This window comes from Motacilla alba, chromosome 2 (assembly GCF_015832195.1).
Source record: "Motacilla alba alba isolate MOTALB_02 chromosome 2, Motacilla_alba_V1.0_pri, whole genome shotgun sequence".
NCBI classification, from domain to species: Eukaryota; Metazoa; Chordata; class Aves; order Passeriformes; family Motacillidae; genus Motacilla; species Motacilla alba.
In genome coordinates this window covers 53,507,729-53,529,169 of record NC_052017.1, presented here as the reverse complement: position 1 = coordinate 53,529,169, position 21,441 = coordinate 53,507,729, and the positions used below count along the sequence as shown (strand labels likewise).

The 21,441-nt window shown below is 37.1% G+C and overlaps 1 protein-coding gene across 5 annotated transcripts in view; it reads left to right on the top strand.

The window, feature by feature from the left end:
• The window catches only part of POU6F2 (POU class 6 homeobox 2), a 311,090-nt gene that overhangs the window by 236,744 nt on the left and 52,905 nt on the right, over window positions 1-21,441 (top strand). The window lies entirely within an intron of this gene.

The following is a 21,441-nucleotide window of genomic DNA, read 5'->3' as shown; positions in this document are numbered from 1 at the left end:
CACTGTAAGATCAACAATGAGGTTATAGAGTATTATGATAGAGAAAACCAGGAGTGTCAAACAATGCTTGATAAAACAGAGCTTATATAATGTCTTTGCTTAATTTAGTTGCTGGAAATAGATTGATAGTCTGAAGCACTTCTTGCTTTTTGTAATAATTAGCAATGCCCTGCTTTGTTCACTATTTGCAGCGTCCTGATGTTTGATTCATACTTCCATTTATACCTAGCTTTTATAAAGGCCTCATAAAAGGACAGCACATTCATTAAATACATTCAATATTCATCAGTATTTATTGCAAATTGATTGCAATCATGTGATCTTCCATTTTCTACTGGTAACATTAAACATTTTTGTCTAGTCCAGAATCAAACACTAAGTCTAATACATTGTGCTAGGGTAAATCAGATCCTACTCTGTAGAATGTCAAGTGCAGTGCATAGTATGAAAGTGGTATAAATGAGATTGATCTTAGTGACCAGGAAGTTTGGGAAGTTTGTCTTCATAGCACAACTAGAACTTTATGACTGACTTGTTTTCATCCTAGAGTTTCCCTTAAACACTCTGCACATGAGAAACATCAGTGGAACTCTTGGCACAGCATCATATTCAGAGCCTTCCCTGCCAGGTGACATTGAGAAGCCTTTCACAGATTAAGGCAAGATTTGACCCTAGAAACACAAAAGCTTCCATGACTGGTAAATCAGTGTCTGGTGCTGGCAGGCCTTACTGAAAGAGGCACTCCCTCAAACAATTCTTATTTGACCAGAGAAGTGTATATTTGTATTAAATTGGGCATGCAAGACAAGATACACTCCAACTCTAAAAATAGCATTTGGGACTTGGATTATACACTTGGCAGTTTTGTGTTGGTTTTTCTCACTGAGGCAGCAGTCACAAATCACTGGGTGAACACACCCAAGTAAGAATGAAAGTTGTTTTACCTCCTGATGTCTCTCCTGTATATTATGAAGGAACATTGGCACTTCTGTATGTAATAGTCTAAATGTGTGAAAACTGATCAGCCAGTCTCAAAGCAGTGGTCTTACTAAGAAAGGGACAAAAGCATCTAAGATGTGTGGAGAAGTTGCCTGCAAGTACTAGGGTACATTAATTATCAATGTCACGGTCAACTTGAGGCCATCTTCTTCCAAATGGAAAAGCTTATGGATGGGATGCTGTAATGAGAAGTGTTGTGTATGTGGGGTCCCAAATACACAAACGGCACAAAGGGGCTGTGGTTATCCTGTCTGTGACTGGCAAGTGGTGGAAGCTGAATCTCACCAGGCTGCCAAACTGAGGAGGAGTATTGTATCCTGCATCCCTCTGGGCCCCACAGACTGAGTCCACACACTCCCTGTGGCTGTTAGGAATTAATTGGAATTCTAGAAATTGGCTGCAGGAGCAGTTAATGACACTAAAACCAGTATCTAAATACAGGAGAAATAAAATAATTATATAAATATTGAATACAGTGCTCACTCCTGGTTCTAGACTGGAGGAAGTGGTTGAGGGCTGCCATTAACTGTGGAGAGCCAGGACTTTACTGCTTTTGCTCTACATCTCTAAAGGCAACCTCAGCATAACCTTTATCACGTGATCTTATAAATGCAAATGATGTTCATAACAATTTTTAAGGGTTTTTTTCCTCCCTCCTACTGCTGGCCAGAATTAATGACACAGCAGCAGAGCAAGCGAGTACTACAGAGAAGTGCCCAGGCCTGTGTGCGATAGATGTAAGCACCAACTTGCACCTCCCCCTGCCATAATTTTGCAAGCAGAATACCCTTGTAGAGCTAAACTCAAAACCTCACCTTTTTGTTAAGAGTGTCCCATTCTTAGTACATTTCCTCCACCCCAATTTCCTTTACATCCACCCAAGCTGTGTGGAGGTCCAGTCCTTCAAACTCTGGGCTCTCATACTGGGCCCAGCTGCTGTACCAGTAATTCTCCTTGCCTTTTCTTCATGAATTCCTTTCAGAGAGCCAGGACTATGAAGCCACTGGGCCTGGACAGCAAGAGGAGACAATGCCTTTCCCGAAAGCAGCAGGATACCAGCATGCTGAGAGGACCCGACCAGGATTTATAGGGTGCTTAGCTTTAGTGAAAAGGAGTAAAGTATAAAGCATGGGGTAGTATTACTTGCCACGGTTCATCAACAGCCAGACTTACTCTCAGTCCCCCACTCTACTTGTTGCAGCATTTGGAGATTTCTGAATCTCTAATGAAACCAGTAGCACTTATTCCTCTTCCAACTGTCAAGGAAGGTTTATTGTTTGCTGCCTTTTTCATTCTGCTGTTAATTTAATCTCTTTGAAATATGCATAGTTCCTTTTTACCAACATAGACAACACTGAAAATAAAAATATACTAAATTAATCTATTAAGCATGAATTATCGTCCCAACTTGGCTGAGTGTGCTTTCAAGTAATACTGATTTAAAAAACTAAGTAAAGCACAGCTTTAAAAACTACCTTTTTGAAGGATGTTCTCTTATCCAGGCTTCTCTTACACTTTAGTCAGTCTGTATTTTAGCACAGTAATTTTGCCTGTCCTCCATGACACAGTGCCTAACTGGAGTGTCAGAATCAAATCACAGTGATCGGCAGTCAGACTGGCTGTTCACTTTTACCATCCTAGAACAGTTCAGAGCTCCTTCTGCTCCTGCAAAACAAAGATGAAATTGATAAAAAGATGCAGAGTAGGAGGGAGTGTTAGGAAAGGATCTAGAAGGACAGACTAAGGCCACTGGGCTGCATGAAGTATGAGCACAGTCTGTACCATTTCCTTTCCCAAACACATTGTCTTAGCAGACAAGCAAGACAAAGGAATTACGATTATCTCCACTTTACAGATGGAGAAATGAGTTAGTAAGAGATTAACTAGCTTGTCCAGGGTCACTTAGAGAGCCTGACAGGCACAGAACTAGGATCAAGATTTCCTGAGTTCCTAAGGAAGGAACAGTCTCTGAGAAATAGTGTCCTAATCTATGTTTCTTAATAGAAGAATCTGGTATTAAAACATTACAAAAGTAAAAATGCAATTTCTTTACCTTTCAGTTTGATTAATGGATTTTTCACAACACTGCAGTGAAGTAAATTCCTTTTCTAATATAGAGTATTTGAATTTATTTTTTTTTGTAAGAAAGTAATGATTGGGGAAAAAATCCCCTTTTTTGATTAATTGCAGGTGGATGTTGTCTTCTTTTCTGGCCAATAATTTCTTGCTATCAAATTGATATACTTTAAAGTGCTAGGATTTGGCACTATGATGAGCCAACTAGCAAGAGACCACCTTCTATAGATAACATGTTAGTTGAAAAAATTGAGTTTCTGGACCTTAATCCTCTGAGAAAAGCTGAAACCTTAGGGGAAAACTTCCACTGTGTTACTCAATTGGTTCATCGTGTTTAATTGCTGGTCAGTACATGAACCCAATTTTAGAAGTGATGTGATTTCTGTCTAAAATAAGCCCTTTACAATGTTCTACAGGCTATTATGGTTCAAATGCTAGTTTCTAAAGTTCTTTAAATGAGTCTATATTAAAGCAGCATTAAAAAGATTGTAAGGTTATTTTGTATTCTCTCTGAAGTGGAATGTGATTTGATCTTCATCAGCTGATTTATGTGAATTATTTTTTGTTTGGTTTTGAGCATTTAATGAACTCACAGAGAGATTATTGACCTTTCTTTAAAAGTTTATATATATATATATATATATATATATATATATATATATATATAGATGTTTGGGGGTTTTTTTCTGTAAGTAAAACTTAAACACAAAGTGGTGTGCACATCAAAACTTTTTGTGACTTCCCTTGCAGTGTAGTATTGCAAAATACAACAGTTGCAGAAAACAGGATGTTGTGATTTAACCTCAGCCCCACACAGCCCCTCACTCAAACCCCACAGTGGAATGGGGGAAATCAATGAAAAGTAAAGGTGAAAAAGTTTGTGGGTTGAAATAAAGACACTTTAATAGGTAAAGTAAAAGCTGTAAGCACAAGCAAAGGAAAAAACAATTATTCCACAGCTTCCCATGGACAGGGAGGTGCTCAGCCATCCCCAGGAAAGCAGGGCTCCATCACATGTAACAGTGACTTGGGAAGACAAACGTCATCACTCTGAATATCCCCTCTTCCTCCTTCTTCTCACAACTTTTATTGCTGAGCATGATGCCATAGGGCACTAGGATATCTCTTTGGTCAGTTGCAGTCCCAGCTGCGTGCCCTCCCAACTTCTTATGCACCCCCAGTCTCTTCCCTGGTGAGACAGTGTGAGACACACAAAAAGCCTTGGCTCTGTGAAAGCACTGCTCGCCAATAACTAAAACATCTCTGGGTTATCAACACTGTTTTCAGCACAAATCCAAAACACAATCCCATGCTATCTAGTGTGAAGAAAATTAGCTTCACCCCAGAAAAATCACGCAGACAGGATCCCAACCAACTGGGGAATCTCAGTGAAGAATAATGTCTAAGGACATTAGGAATAATGACCTAAGGGTCAATTTTTAATTATTTTGTTAGAGGTTGGTGTACTCTTTTGTTAGAAACAGTTAAAATTTTGTTAAAATTATTAACACTTTCCTTATAAATAGTATTACTTTTGGAACAGCACCTTTATTGTTCATAAGGAGTGATCATGTGGTTAAAGGGAAACATAATTTAAGCACAACAGCACATTTTCTGTACCTTAGCTCTTGGGCTTTGGCTGTGTGATACAGAATTGTGCAGCACTACTGAAGATGGGGCAGAGGTCTGTGTTCCTTATTACTGTACTCAGGATAATTAGAGTGAATTAAAACTAGGGAGAAGGTGAACACCATGTTAGCATAGCCAATCGTTTTTGTAGCTGGGCAAGCATTTCAAGATTATTGCTTGCTTTCATTTCATTCTTTACAGTTTGCTTTCATTACAAGAAGTCAGTGTACACACTCAGAGACTTGTCACAAGTTCCTGAAGATAAGAGCTGGAAGGTCCTGAATCTATCATTTTGCTTTAGATGCAGAGGTAGTTATGCTGTCATTTAACTTAATGATCACTTCACTTAAAAGTGTCATTTGGGCCTTAGACTGTACAGTCCAATATAGTTAGCATTCAGAGGTAGGCCCTAAATGCAGGTTTCTTACCTCTCTACTCAAATCTAAATTGCTAAGTAATGCATACACACACCCAAAGACAGGCAATGGGATTTGGTGTGCAGTGTGTCCAAAAACTAGGAAAGCTGCAAAACTCCATTGGCAGTGTGTCCTCATACAAGATGCATGCCCTTGTTACCTGCCTTTGGTACATGCCACCCAACCAAGCCAATTAGATGTATGTTTAGATGCCTCCCATGGTCAGGGAAAAAAGCATCTTCACTGGAAGACAGCTCAGGAAAAAGTCTTCTCTTGTGAGATCTGGATTACCCCCAAGACCATCTGTTGGTCTGACGATGAAGCCTTTGTAAATTCAGTGTCAGATTGTAGCTATTTGTGTATTCCCCAAACAGACAGGAAGACAAAAGTGTGGCTGCAGCATGGGCTAACTGTATTATGGCACAGGTTATTTTTACAGATTTGTGTCAGAATATGGACTTGAGAGGAGCATTACTGCAAGTCTTACTCTCCTAAACTAATATAAGTTATATCTGAATAGTTGTGACACTATTTTGTAGACTAAAAAGAGCACTAGTCAAAAAGAATGTGTGTTTTAAAAATTGTCACAAGTAGATTAAAGTCTCATCTCTCATGCAGTGACTTATATATGCCTATCATCTCTTCTCCTAGATCTTCTTCACAGCAGGACTGCTGTATAGGCTTCATGAGATGCAGAAAAGATGACAGAAATACATAAGTGTTTTGATTTACCTATAGCCTTCTCTCTTCTATTCCTAATTTAGAAATTAGTGGATTTATGATGTGTTGTATGTCATGTGTCTGATTTAATATAATTATTTCAGTAGTCATTCTTGTGATTCCAATTTTTATGTTTCAGAAGTCTTGTGTTGATATGTTAGGATTAGGTTTTTCTTTTATTACCTCAAACGTGCTTTGCTTCCATAAATAAAATTAGAGACCTTTAATTTTCTTTATCTTTGGTGAGATTAACCTCTATACACATTTTTAATAGTGTTCTGCTTGGGCAATGAGAACATTCCAAAATATATACATGGCATATTTCTTTGTTTTGTTTTGATATAGCCTATCACCTTAATTAGTGGGAAGTCTGTAGTAGGATGCTATTTGTTCAATAAAATTAATTTTTTTATAACACAAGAAGCAATCTTGTGTTTCATGCATTTCCTGTTGGATAATTGTCATATACAACATATATTTCTATATATACAGCATACACACATACTCAGAGTCACAGACACCCAGGTCTCTGAAAAGCATAGTAAAGGCAACCAACTCACCTGTGATTGCTTTTCAGTTTCTTTTTTATATTCTTTTTTGTGCTTTTATGCCTGTTTTCTTTTGTAATTTGACTTCAGGGAGGTTTGTCATACAGATTTGGCAAATACAGGTGTTCGATGTGTTATATTGCCATGGCATTCCTTTCTTTTTATTACTGCATTTTTGTTCTGTAAAACTGTAATTTGATTATTTGTCCATCTATTTTTACTTTAAGAGTCCAAATTTATAGTATTAGTGTTGGACTTTTATGTTTCTTACATTGATGTGAGCAAAGACCAGGCCTCCAGCTCTGCCAGGTTTTTACCTCCTTTTTGAGGTGAAGGGTAGCTCAAGAATAATTGGATTATGCACATTTTCCCCACCACCTTTATTTTTACACATTCAATGCAGGACATTTTTAAATAATAGATAATAACCAGTAGACATTAATCTCAGCTGTGAGAGAAGATTCTTAACTTGAATTGCCCGTGTATCATTCATCTGTTGAGCTCCCCTGAGTAAGGCACCACCTCCAGTTTTGGTCCTGACTAAGCAAAATATTTTGAAGATTCAAAGGCATTCTGTATTGCTCAGACTTATAGCATGCAGCTGTGTATAGTTTCTATTGACTCTCTTTCCCTGAGCTTCTTTCCCTGAGCAAAGAACAAGTTGTGGCAAGGAAGCAAAGCTAGATCTTGGGTAGGGAGAGTACCCTGAAGGGGTGTTGGATTGCAGATTGTAGTGTCTGCTCAGAAGACACACAAAAAACCCTGCCAAAACCAAACCTCTAACAAGAAACAAATTAGGCCAGTTAGGGCCATCCCTCCTGGGACAAGAACCATTCCTACAACAATGCCACTGATTTAGGGAGCTGGCTGCCGTGGAGGCAACTCCAACTGAAGGCAAAACCATGTGTGTCTCAAGTGAGATGCAGGACAAGAGCTCCATGGTGCTGCCCACCATATCATCACCCCTTTTTTTCCACCACAGCAGCTTGCACAGATGAGTTGATGAGTTTCATCCATGGCCCCTCATCTCTAGCCACCCACCAGGGGCCAGGTAGTGCTGATCACAAACAAGCAGCCTGTGGTACTCTGTAGTGCAGCTCTTGCACTAAGGTTCAACATAAGGTTTTCTTCCCTGATTTTGTTATGTTTAACAGCTACAGATGAAGGTAATTTATACAAGTGAGTCATCTTTTCTGCTTAATGAGATAGACTGTTGCATCTAGAGCTCAGGTCAGCATTATTTGAGTTATTGTCATTAATTTTAAAATAGGACTTGATAAAAACAAAGTATCATATGTGAAATTTACTACAAGAATGTGAATTAATAGAAAACCAGAAGGAATGCTAGGATGCATTGGGAATTTCCCCCCTACTGTAGTGTTAAGCTGTTTAATTTGTTTATCTTACTAAAAGTGTGTAGAACATTAATGATAAAATTAGTGTTTTCTAAATAACACATGTTATCAGATCACAACTTCAGAGCTAAGACAAGTCTTTCTTTTATGCAGGGTGCTCTGTAAAACAGCAAACTTTAACCAGTTAATTTATAAAGAGCAGCAAATCCAGACTTATGTAGAATGCTCTCCTGGATTTACCATTTCCCTATGTAAAGTCAGTTTTCACTTTGAAATAGCCTCCTGTACTTATTTGTACCATTTGCCTGCTTCTTAGCTAAAAACCTGCTTTTTTTAACAGCTTTGCTAGTGAGTTGAATGTTCATTCATTTCTGTACCTCAGAGGAATTTTTTTGGCCTCCATTCATATTACCTGGATATATATTATGGCAGTGGCTAAAAATACCAGGTAAATACATAAATCAATGCGTACTGTGTAGTAAACAGAAAAATGTATTCCGCATACCTGAAATAAGAAAATCTGTTTTATCTTTGATCTTGCTGTTGTTTGGTGCGTGTGCATACGTAATCCAGTCTTGATGGGCTTGCAGATGTATTATCTAATGAGAAAACAAGCAAACAATGAGAAGGAAAGAGAATTTTATTATTTATTTTATTTTTCAGACAGGAAATTAAAGAAATGGAAATATATGGAAGAATTGGACCCCTGGTGAGGTTTTTAGATCTCTACCGAATGACCCTAATCACAAGACTTCCTTCCTTCTCAGATATAATTATTACTATTTCCTTCACGTATACTTTGGAAAGTTTTTCTTGTTTCCACATGAAATACTTATTTTCTAACCCTGAACTTTCCTTTTAAGCAAAATCAATGTAAAGCTATTGTTGGTTTTACAAATGCCAGGGAGAATTATTACCATCATAGGCAGCAATAAAAGATATACTTTTGCCCTTGGTAGATTGAATTACTGAGAAATAACCTTATAATTACTGTATAAAACACCCTGTTTTAACACTGTTTTTAATATCCATAAAGTTTCTGATTTATTTTTCACATGCCAGCATCAATGCACTAAATTTTTCATTGGTCTAAACTGGTGCAGTTACACTGACCTCTGTGGGACTCCACGTGTTGCATTGATGACTCTTAAGAGCAACATTATTTTTAGATGAATATTAGCAACAAAGAGAGAGAGGGAGACATCTGATTTCATGGGCATTGATTTAAATAAGAAATGTAATTTTCTTGAAATCAAAGGAAATATTTTGGTATGCTAGCTGTATATCAGGTAAATCTGCTTTAAATTAGGTCTTTGTCAGACCAGTGGGGAAAATAAGCCTCCTGATATTCCCTAGTATGGGATTCACAACTGGAAATTCCAGGGAAACCTTGAGTATAGGTGAGCATGGCAAATGGACCTTTGTCCCTCTCTCAGTGAAGATCTTGATTCAGATGTCTTGGCAACCTGCAATGCTCAGCAGTCTCGTAGTCTCCAGGAAAAAGAAAGGAAACGCCCTTTTAGCACATTCAGGTTGCTTTCTTGCTGCTACAGCTGAAAAACTTGTTCCTTGACCCATGCAAAAGCAGCAATTTCTGGTTTAGTTTAAACTACTGAGCTTGTTTGCCTCTTCTAGCTGGCTGATGATCACCAGGTCTTCTGCAGGTCATAGTCCTTGTCTGTCTCTCTGAGGTGAAACTAGGATTGCCTAGTTTGGACTTGGATTGCCTAGGATTGCCTGCCTCCTGATTCTCATTGTTGAAAGAGGACACAATTCAACACAGAATAACTGCACCCTTGTTTTGTGTTCAGTTAATACATACTTAAACCTAGGCCAAGCCTTTTCTGCTCATCTTTCTTCTCCTGACATGGTTTCTAATATGTGAGTGCCTTCTGTGAAATTTCTTTTTCAAGGGAATATATTCAGCTTTAAGTCTGGAAAGCAAACAGCACATACTTCATATCTTAGAGGTAGAATTTGCTTTATTGCCTGTACAAGTATCACGAATGTGATAGGCATAGTGAAAGAGTTCTGCCTTAATTGCACTCAGGCTGAGTTCATCACAGTTTCTGACATGTTGGAGGCACATTAGAACAGCAGCACTATCTGACTAGGTTTTCTGCAAAAACATTTTTGACCCTCAACCTATCCCTTTTACTGACACTATTGCCAGTAGCACCCTCCACTACCAGGGACTGCAAAGAGGTCTGCATACTTCACCATTTCCAAAGCTGTATTTTGGCAAATAGTTAGGTAGATGTACATGTTACTCCCAACCCAAAATGAATGAGATTAAGAAAAGACATATAAGAATGATTTTTTGAAGTCAAGTATTTCTACTCAGTCTATATAACACCCATCTGTGAGGGTGATCCATTTTACATTTCCTTTCAAGAAACCATTTTGGTCTGAACTGAATGTTTCAAGTGACCTGAAATTTATTTATTTTCAATTTTTTCCCACTCCAGGTCTGCCTGGACTGTGTTTTGTTATAACAGGGTGAATAGGGTGATTCAGGGAAATTTTTCAGTCCACAAACAGAAAAATCCATTAGTTTCCCAGCTGTAGGTGTCAGTGTTTTGAATTCTGACTTCAATGCTTCTCTAGTTTATAGAGGCATAAGCGCAAAAAAGCAAAAAAAAAACAAAAAACAAACAAAAAAACCCAACCAAACAAACAAAAAACAAAAACAAAAACAAAAAAACCCCCCACCAAAACCTAAAAAACCCCCAAAAAACCCCGAAAAACAACAATAAACCCCCCCCCAAAAACCCAAAAAAAACCAAAAACAAACAAAAAACCCCACCCAGACCATTGGTGAGACTCTTTGATTTAAATAAAATATCAGTAGCTAATTCTAGTATTTCAAGTGAAAGAATCATTCCCTTTCCCCCTTACTGCAGATTTGAATCCCATAGGAAATTGAAGGGACTGATTCTGACAGTAGTTTCTCTGTTTTACCTAATTGCAACTCTGCTGACCTCATTAAAATTAGATCAGATTTATATTCAGGCAGAGAGAAATCAGAATCAGACCAAGAACTTGGAACTTATGTTATTTTTAGCACCAAAATAGTCCCTTGTTTTGTAAAGCACAAGAATTGCTACAGGGCCCATAAATATTTTGTGAATCTGGTCAATGGATAAAAGTAGAAAATACTTAAAACATGAAGAAATTCATCTGTCTGTCTATTGACGGTGCCTTATGGAAGAACAAGAGTCTAGGTACAATAAGGCAATAATGAATTTAATGAAAAAGCTACAGACATTCAGGTTGTAAGCTGAGCTGCTGTTGAAAGATAGTACATATTTTTGCCTGTATAGCAGAATTCTTTGGCTGAATGTCTATGAGTAGATTTCCATTGATAATAAATATAGAGGAAATTATTTATTGTAAATGGTAATTAGACTTTCCCCAGGCTATGAATCCAGCCAGTACCAGATATTGAGTAATAACATAGGCATTATTTTTGACATTCTGTCTCCACGAAAAAAAAAAGAGAGGATCATAGGAGCTAAACTTTTTTGTCTTTTGTTTAAAGTATGGCAATATCACCATAGGCATAAATTAATATTGGTGTGTGATTTTAGGTAATAACATGTATAAGATGGAGTATAAGGTCACACCACAACTTTATCTGTAAAATAGAAAAATGAGTCACAAAAACACACTAGTGCAAACTCTCTTGAATTTACCCAGGACTGTGTTAGGATTACATGCAGGCTAACTAAGCAGTTTTTGTAGGATTTCAGCATCAGTTTTTAACAAATTTGGAACTGATCCTTGCAGGAAAAAAAAATTATACCGTTTATACTTGCAGTCATCACTCACATTCATCTGAGAGTTCTTCTGTTACCTCAAGCAATATGGAGCTATGCTTTTGTTATAAGAGAATCTCAGTTTCATATACCCTCTTGCCATCAAATTATGGTGCCTAGCACAGTGACAATTGCAAAGACCTCAGAAAAACTACATTTCTAGCCCATATGTTTTTAATTATTTTCAAGTTGCATTTGCTGTTGGCAACTTGAAGTTATTTTGATTTTGCTGAGGTGGAATATATGAGTTTCAAATATGGCTTTGAAATTGATTAGGAATTAATATGGCAGCATTGCAGATACAGTAGATTTACTGCTTCTTTTGTGGTTCAGTGGGAACTCCCATGTGGAAAACCTATTGTGACCAGACTAAGAGTGACATGAGCAAAGTAGCTGATACCGGAGATAAGAGATCACAGAAAAGGAATCAAATAGGTAAAAGCAGAAAGGGGTTCTATCACAGCAAAAAAATTTATGCCCACTCCAAAAAGGAAAAACCCTGGAAGGAGTCACACGAAAGGTGAGACATGCATAGATTATGAAAACAACGAAAAAAAAAAACCAAAAAACAAAAGCCAACCAAACAAATTTTAAAAGTTTTAAAGGCAATTGGTACGTTTAAAATATTCTCTATACCTCTTATAAGAATATTAACAAAATTAAATTAGGAATTGCAAAGCTGATGCTCAGCACAGCTGAGCCCCATACTGCAGGCATGTGCTGCTTCGGGGGAAGGACTTACATTTCATTTTTGGGAGCAGGTTTCGTGACGAAAACAAATGGGACAGAAGGGCCTGGGAGTAGAGGATGTTCTCTGCAGAAAAGTTACACACGTGGCTGCAAATGTAACATATGTTAGATATGTGCTGCATATTAACCCTTCTGCCTTTCTCCTTCTATAGGAGCTGCATTGAGGGCGCAATTTTTGGCAAGTTAAATACACACCTATCACCAATTTACATGTAACTTTATCCACAGAGCAGGACTGCTGGTGAAAAAGACAATATGTATTATAAACGGGGGCTTTAAATTGCAGTAGTCAGGTGCTATCTAGCGTCTTCCACTATGTTAATCCTCAAAGTAAGTTATCTAAATATGAATGTGGCAGAGGGTTGCTACGATCTGAGATGCAATATGCTCACATAGTGCATGCAAGGAGGTTCAGAGGTGTTAATTGCTCTATCTTTAGAAAAGGAGTAGCAGCAGTAACCTTCCCATTGACAGACAGAAAAGAGTCAAACAAAATCACACTTCCAGTCCACCACTGGGCATTCAGGACTGTACTAAAGTAAAAAAAGAGTGTCCAGGGAAAATATTAACAGTATTCTGCTGAGGGATCCCCAGCATCCTTTTTTGCATGCTAACTTCCCTTTTGTAAATTTTGACTTAGCTTGTTTCAGTGGCTATCATTCACATCTCATATTTATTTAATTAGAAATGTTGTTTGACATCAAGGTTTTCAAACTGAATATTTTCTTCAACTTTATTCATAGTTCCGAATCTCACTTTATATACTGAGATTTCAGCAAAACTCAAAAGTCTAATTAAAAATCAGTGTCACAACTGATTTTGTATCTCATATATTCACCACAAAACCTGGAGAACAGAGAGAGCACTTCTCAAACACATTATATCAATTACGATGTTTATGTCATTTTGACTTTGGGGTGAACTGATATAAACACAGAGAATTAAATCCTTCCAGCTTTCTAGATACCTATATTAAGAACCAGATTCATATTTTGGACTGACTTGTATCTTTGACAGCAATCTTCCTACTGCACTCAGCAGCCATTTGTATTGTCCTTCAACTTTGTATCATGTATCAGTGCATCAAGTAAGGTCCACTTTGGACCTGAAAGTAGTGAAAGGAAAAGTATTCCACATAGTTACAGTTTTAGATCTGATCTTGTTCACATTCAAGTCAACAAAAATTCAAGGTAAGCAGTTCACTTACATGAAAGCAAAACTATTTGGTGATGCTATTACATTACAAATAAAACAAAGTATCCAGATATATTTCCAGCTTCAAAAATTAGGGTCTTTGCAGAACAGATGACACAGAATTTTAAAAGAAGCTTTATATATATTCTCAGTTAACAATATGTCCATAAGTATTAAGTAGGATTTATTCTTCAAAGGGCAAAAGACAAGGTGTGTACCTCAAAGTTTGTTTTTTAATATGAATATTTGAATTAACAGTTCCAGACATACCTACAAAGACTGCATATTGTGTCATAGAACACGACTTTCAGAAATATTTTCTCAAATACTTAACATGAAGTGTCATATTAACATGGTGTGACCTCACATTGCATTTTTAACATTTATATATGCAAATAGTCATATTTACATGCGCACATGCCATTCACAAATTCAAATTAAAGGCAAATAAATGCTTTAGATTAAGGAGATTAATTTGGTGTGTCTCACAGTTGACACACTTTCTACAGAGATCACTGAGACCCAAGTGCTGGGCTGTTATCCAAAAAGACAGATGGCAATTTCCTTTTGATAACAGTCCAGGTTTTTAGCAGTGAGGGAACCCTGAAGTAACCATTTTCTTGTAGGGAAAACATCTTTCAGAAGCCAGATAAATCATTCTAAAATAGACAAACACAGGAACCAAGAAACTAATCAATGTGAAATGAGCTATGTTGCAGCCCCTTTCAAAAAGTTTAGAAGGTGCTTTTTTGCTTTCCCTCTTGCAAGACACGGGAACTACTTCAGAAAACTAGAGAATACAGATAACTTTTTTAGTGCTCATTCCTCTTTTATAAGTACCAATACTATTTTTGATTATTCGAGATGTCAAATTTAATTTATATGTTGTTTGTTTAGAGTACATATGCATCATGCATGAAAGAAAGTTTCAGATATTTTAAAAACTATGTAAACACAAAAGTAACTCAGAAGAAATCATATAAAACCAAGTAAACTGCACAAAACCAAGATGCCTCTGTTTAACTGAAGTCTTGTTCAGTGAGTGCCATCCTAAATAGATCTGGAACATTTCAAACTTGTAAGTTATAAATGTGGACAGTCAGGAACCTACAAGACAGGAGTCTAGGGTCAATCTGTAAGTACTGACCTGCTGCTAAAACCTGTCAGTCATCAGCATTTTGTAGTTATTTGCATTTAAAGATATTAAATATATTTAAATATATTCACTCTTTCTTTTTGTAAACATATAAGACCCAGCCTCAGACATGCTGACGCCTTCAATTTAGTTGACCTTGTAGGATTAGACCCAACGAGGATTCCTTTCTTCTAGTTTCCTCTCCTCTCTTTTCTATCTGTGACTAATAGCGAAGAAATTAAAGTGGCTTGGATGGTGTCTGCTCACTCTTAGCCTGATGTATTCTTCATTATTCATGTCTTCATTCTTCATTAGTTTGGTCGGAGAGACATGGGAATGATGTCCTCTCGTTATTTGCTTTTCCACGGCTCTATAAGAAATATACCCTTTTAATTTTGCAAATTGTTACTGTAGTTTTTAGACTGGTTCAAATTTGACCAGCAGCACCTTGTTTACAAAGACATTTCAAGAAATTTTGTTCATCCTCTTCTATCCATGTCATATCAAGGCTCACATGAGCACTGCATACTTCCAATCACCTCAGGTCGCGTCGCTTTGCATTGAATCAAGTCATGTCGCATCAGCGACACCACTATCAGTACTTATTTCTGATAGAAAATTCAGCATAGATTTAGACAGCAAATAGCTCAACCACAATAAATGCATATAATGAGCAGACTAAGTATCTGTGAGAACCAGATATTTTAAGTGTCTCTGTCAAGTCAGTACTTTCAGATATTTCAATATCCTTGTCTCTACACTGTATGCTGCACATAAATTTCTGATTCATGTGCATATACTAAAATGTCTGTCTAAGCAGCCTATTTGGAACTCTTACCATCTACAACCATTTGCAAATTTAGATCTGTGCAGTTTTGAAATAAGCAGACATTGTTGGATGGGTCTGGATAGTATAACTAAATTGTACATTTTGTAGGTTGATCATATCCCAACAGTGTACAAAGACTAAATGTTGACAGATTTAATTTTTTTTCATAATTTGGGATTTGCCTGCTGGGCATGTTTTCAAATAGTTATGCATGATTAGGCTCTATGACAGCCATTTCATCAGACATTTTACCCTGATGTTCATTTACAAAAGTTAAATGTTGTAATTATCCTATTATATAAACAAAAAAGAGGGAGAGAGGGAGGCAGGGAGGGAAAGATCCGCATTTAAAAAAAAATCTAACTGATAAATACAAAACCAGACAGAGTTTCCAAAATTCTCATGGCATCTGTTTGGATGAAATTAACATCTTTTGTTTTATGTTGTCTGTGAATTCTCTCTTGACTTTCTTGGGATCTGCATGTTCACAGGATTTTTTAAAATTTTATTTAATTTTACTTAAAATCCTAAAAATAAATTAAATTGACTGAGCTCACTCACCCAAATTCTATATAAGTGCTAAGTGATGATCTTGTTGATTATTATGATCAATTTGTTTTGTACTTATTGCTGTCATATCTAGGTGCTTTCCAAGGATTCAGTTGAAGCCGTCTTTCCAGTGTGTTTTTTTTTTTATTCCTTCAGGGACCATGAGATTTTACGTAAGTTCAGGGAGCTATCAACTGATATTAGGTATAAATATGAATTGAAAACAATTAGGAATATAAGCATTAACACTATGTAAAGAATTTGCCCAAAGAGCTAATGGGGACTTTCAGGGAAGCTGCACCTCAATTCACTCATGAGTATCTAGGTTGAAATGCTCTGCTTCTATGTCATCAAGGTATTGAAAATACTTGAGTATTGTTGTTGCAAGATATGGTTTCCGGTTACTGCTGTGCAGTGGTGTGGTGGGTTAGCAATGCCCACCCAGCCACTCACTCACTGCCTCTGGTATGAGGGAGGAAGCAGGGTGAGAAAGCTCATGGGTCAAGATGGACTGCTTGCCAATCAGTGTTGAGGGCAAAACAGATTCAACTTGAGGATAATCAGCTTTAATATAGTGCCAAATAAATGAGAAACAAAGACAAGTATTAAAACAACTTTTCTCCCCAGTCTCCCAGACTTCACTCTTTCACTCCTAACTTTTCTACCCACTCTCAATGGGGAGCTATAGTAAGTCCTTAATAGTTCCCCTCCCTCGCTCCTTTCTCTTCACACTTTCCCCCTGCTCCTGCATGGGTGCTCCAGGGATCACAGTTCTCAGTGGAAATATCCATTTGCCTACTCCAGGGTCCTCCAAGGGCTACAGTAGGGACTCTTTCACTGCTGTGGGACAGGTCCTTCTCCTTTCTCTGACCTTGCTGTTCCCTTTGTTTTGTTCACTCTGGTTTTTTTAATCCTCCTCCTCTGCAGCTGCTCCACTACCGAAACCTTTCCACCTACACTCAATACAGATGATAATGGTAGTCACTGTAACAAAGAAGTTATCAGAATATCCTCAGGAGCCTGTACTCAGCATGAAATAGCCTTCTCCCTTAAGGTCCAGTGACTACTTCCCAAAATTTGTCTCATGAGCCACTGAAAAGAAATGGGAATAAATCCCACAATATTTTTACCTGTAATTCTTTCATCAGCTAAACACAATAAAATTCAGATAGATTCTTGTCTAAAAATTCCTACTTAAGCACATGCCATGCTGGTAAAAAAAATCATTTCTATGAATAAAATTTTCACTCATTATGGGTAGAAAAGAAAAAAGTCATGTGTTTCTGACTGAGAGCCATTGCTGAATTCTTCTCAACTGTTTTATTTCTTTTCCCTTGAAAAGCATTGGTTTAAGCAAATAATCTCAGCAGCTAATCTAGTAGTGTGATGCTTCCTACAGAAGAGTTTGTCAGACAACATAAGAGACTGAGGATCTGTTGGTCCCTAATCAAATCAGTACTTTTTTACACTAATTCCATCTCTAGATGATATCCAGAAATGCGATTTTTAACAGTCTCTCTGAAAAACACTAATACTATTTTATAAAATGAAGTTATGCCTGAAGTTACTCTGCAGTATGTCCTTCAAATTCTCCATTGCTCCATTCAGATAGCAGCATGTCTTTATGCAGCCTCCTCCACAAATGCTTTAGAAAACACATGAGATCTATATACTAGCAGAGCATAAAGTGACTTTGCCTTTCAGGTTACATGGCCATCTTTTCATATGATGCTCTGGCATCCTGAAATGTCTTGACTTTTCACTAGTAAAATGCTTGGTTTTATCTTTGTATGTGTTGACTGAATTATATTGTAATGACTAAAACTGGCTCTTTGATTTCCAGACCAGGAGACTGAAAGTTCAGTAGGACATGCCTTTTATAAAGGAAAATACCTACCTACTGTGTAGGTTATCAAATCTGATCTTGTATTCAACAATAGATGAATGCTTGGTCAGTTTCTCACAGCAACTCCCATGAAATACTAAGTTAGTTTTCAAAATAAAGAGGAAGATGGTATTATTCCAAAATAAAAAAAAAGTATTTGTGGCTCTCAAGAAAGCTGCTTGCAGCATTGACTCTAACACACTTTTGTTCAAATTGGTTTTTTTGAAGACTTAACCATAAGTTAACTCTTTTGAGGTCTTAACCATAGAAACTCCCACTTTGCATGGCACATTTTTAGGATCTTGTTAGTGCCTCTTTCATACACCAGAATTTCTCAGATTTATTTTATTTGTGTGAATTCTGTTTGCTGCACTGGAATTTCTTCTGCTTTTACTGTCTTAAAGTAGACCATTTTCATGTGCTTTACCTTTAATAGTTCAGCTTTGGAAATTCAGAAAAATGTACTAAACCTACTCAGTTATTAAAGATTCCTCCTCATAAAATTTGCTTCCTCATATAATCATGTTATTAGCAGAGGTGTCATTAAGAAGGCTGGCCTGTCGCTTCAAAGATTACTATTATCTCCTGTTATGGCTGGTGGTTTGAGTTGGAGAAGAGGTTTGGGCATTGGAATCGACAGCTCCAAATATCTCCGCCTTTCAAATTAAATCATTATTTAAATACAGAAACAAAATAGGAAGAAACCTTTGTGGGATTTTTCACAATGTATTTCCAATATTTCCAACATGCATTCTTAGGGATCCAACCTTCACTGAGAAATTGCATAAACCTCTCAAGTTAGAGATCTTATTTTTTGAATAAAAGAAAGATTCAATGTGTTATCTTGGTGTCCAGACATAATGAAATGAGATGTATTTCTTCATCCCCAGTTTGCACACAAGATAAAAGGGGTCAATTGAATAGAGTGAAACTTGAAGTCAGCAGCTCCCCAACGCACTCAAAGAAAAATGCATCCTCTCCTTTTTAATCAGACTTATGAATAGATAGAGGTGGTTTCATATGCACTTTGAAGTCTCTTACCCTGCGATTTGGCCCGTTCCCTGCATTTGTTCCTGGAACATGGTTCTATGCAGGCTACCTATGCATATCACAGCCTCTGCCATCATTTTTAATAAGTAGCTTATCTCTGTGATGCAACTAAAAGCAATCCTGAGTGTCTCCAGGGTTTGTTGTAATTAAATTTTATTGTTGTATTTGAAAATGTACATTTTTTGAAAACTGGTCCAAGAAAAATGGAAAAGAGATTCTATAAGGTGATAGTCTGATTTTTAGAAGGTTTTAACCCTTTGTAGTTTCAAGATTTACAAGGCTTATTTATGCTTCCCAAGCAGCTGTTCTTACACGCCTCTGAAGGCCTGAACATAGCAGCTAGTGTAGTTCATTAGCTGATTTTGAGTAACTGTCAAAAGATTATCATTTATACCTGCAGTCAGATGCTCTAGGATCAGAGGTTCAGTAATTTGTGTGTTGCTAATAAGATTGTAGAAGGCCTTTGCTGAAAGTCTTACACTCTTGCTGCTGCCCCTTTCTTCTCGAAGTATTTACTTATTTTAGCTGTAAGAGAATTTCTTCAAGTCCCAGTTCTGCCAACAAACTGCTATGGAAAAAAGGCAGCGTTTGCTAACTTCTGATTCAGACAATAAAGAAATGACATTGTTTTGAGCAGAAAATCAAGCAGTTTACTTATATTGTTCCCTGGCATTCAACTGCCATGCTCAGGGACCACCACCTGAATGACTGAAGAGTGCATCAGCTACCTTTGCACTCACACCTTTGTGCAGTCACTGGAATTTCTTGCAGTCTGTATTCAGGGACTGAGCTTCACTTTTGTCATTGTACTGGTCTCAGTTCTCTTCACAGCTCAGCTCATCAGTACTGCTAATCAAGCACGCATTGCAGTTTTCCCCTTTTGTGTTTTATTCCAGCTTGATTTTCATGCCGTGGGGTGCTGTGAACTGCTTTCAGAGATTCATACAACAATTTTTTCCAAATCAAAATATTTCCTCCAAACTGTCATCTTTTCTGTCTGGCATTGCTACTAATCTTTATTTAGTTATTTACTTTACAATTTCTAGCAGGATTGGATATGCCCAAGGCACCCCTTTAAGCAACACTTTATATCAAGGTTGCATTTATGAATACTTCATGAGAGGCTAATGAATGATTAATAGATGTTTTAATGTATGACCAATCAATTGTAGATTTTGCAATGTCCAACAGACAAGTATGTTTCTTATAAGCATAGATTATAACCATATCTGACATCTTCTATTGATGGGCTTCTAAACGTCTATAACATACACACTACTCATATCTGTAACATGCTTAAAACATCTACTAATCACTGATTAATTTTTTATAACCGATTTTGAAGCAGAGCCTGTCTATGAAGTATGTCCCTTACCACTGCTTGTGACTCTCCATTTCTGAAAGATAGATAATTTACTCATCTTCTTAGGACTTTGAACTCCTACTAATTTCACCTCAAACATAAAGCTTTTTTTGAGTTAGCTCTAGCATTTTCATCTCAGTCTAAGAAAAAATGTCCCTAGACTGTGATGTCCCTCAGACTTCCGGCTGCTCTACCCTGCTAATGCATATTTTGTAAGTTCTGCTATAATGCAATGATTCTTAGGAGGCAAAGCCACTCTAAAATGTATTTTCAGCCTCTTGGACTCAGTTTGATTGCTCTCAAGGCAGCTGTCCAAGTGATGCTGGTTCCCAATGTTTTTGCTATTTTTTACTGTCATCCCTGTGTGCTTGGTTCAGTGTTTGTCCTTTCTCAGAAAAGTATAAGAAAATAGAAACTTCCTGATAATCCAGTGGAAAAGCCATGTCCAAGACAACTTTTGATTCTGACAGAGGAACACAAATTTTGTAGGCTTGATAAGTACAGGAGTTGATAGGACTGCTCCTCCATGGGATTCCCCCAGTCTTTAAGGGGAAAGCCATGACCATGCTCTATGCTTTCTATATTGCATTCAGGTAGAATTGAGTAAAGCAGGCAATACAAATTATTTCCTGAAAATGTATGAGTCCTGGAACTAATCATTCACATTTGAGAAGCAGCATGTTGCTTAGTATCGTGTTCTGCAAATGAATTTTGAATTTTTAGTTGATGTCTACTGATCTCACTTACAAGGTTGAATCTTTTAATGGGATTTATCTCGATATTGAGACGAGTTATTTAATAATAAAAATTAAAAATATTTGCAGTTTTTTCTTGGGTTTGGGGTCATCAGTAAAATAGTTTCTGTTCTGAATATCCCCAAGTAAACATTCCACTCTCAGTCAAGTGCTAGTCTTTCACTGACTGCTCTTTACAGCAGTACTAAGCTGCTACACCTGTGGCATTAGCAACTTGAGCCTAAAGAAACACATCAAGCATAACTCGATTAAAAAAATAGTAGAGAGAATAGGGTTTAAAAAAGGGAGCTTTATTCTTCAACATCAGCATGGAATTTCCTCTTCCTTTTTAAAAAACTACTTATTTTCAAAGCCCCAGAAGTAAGAACCT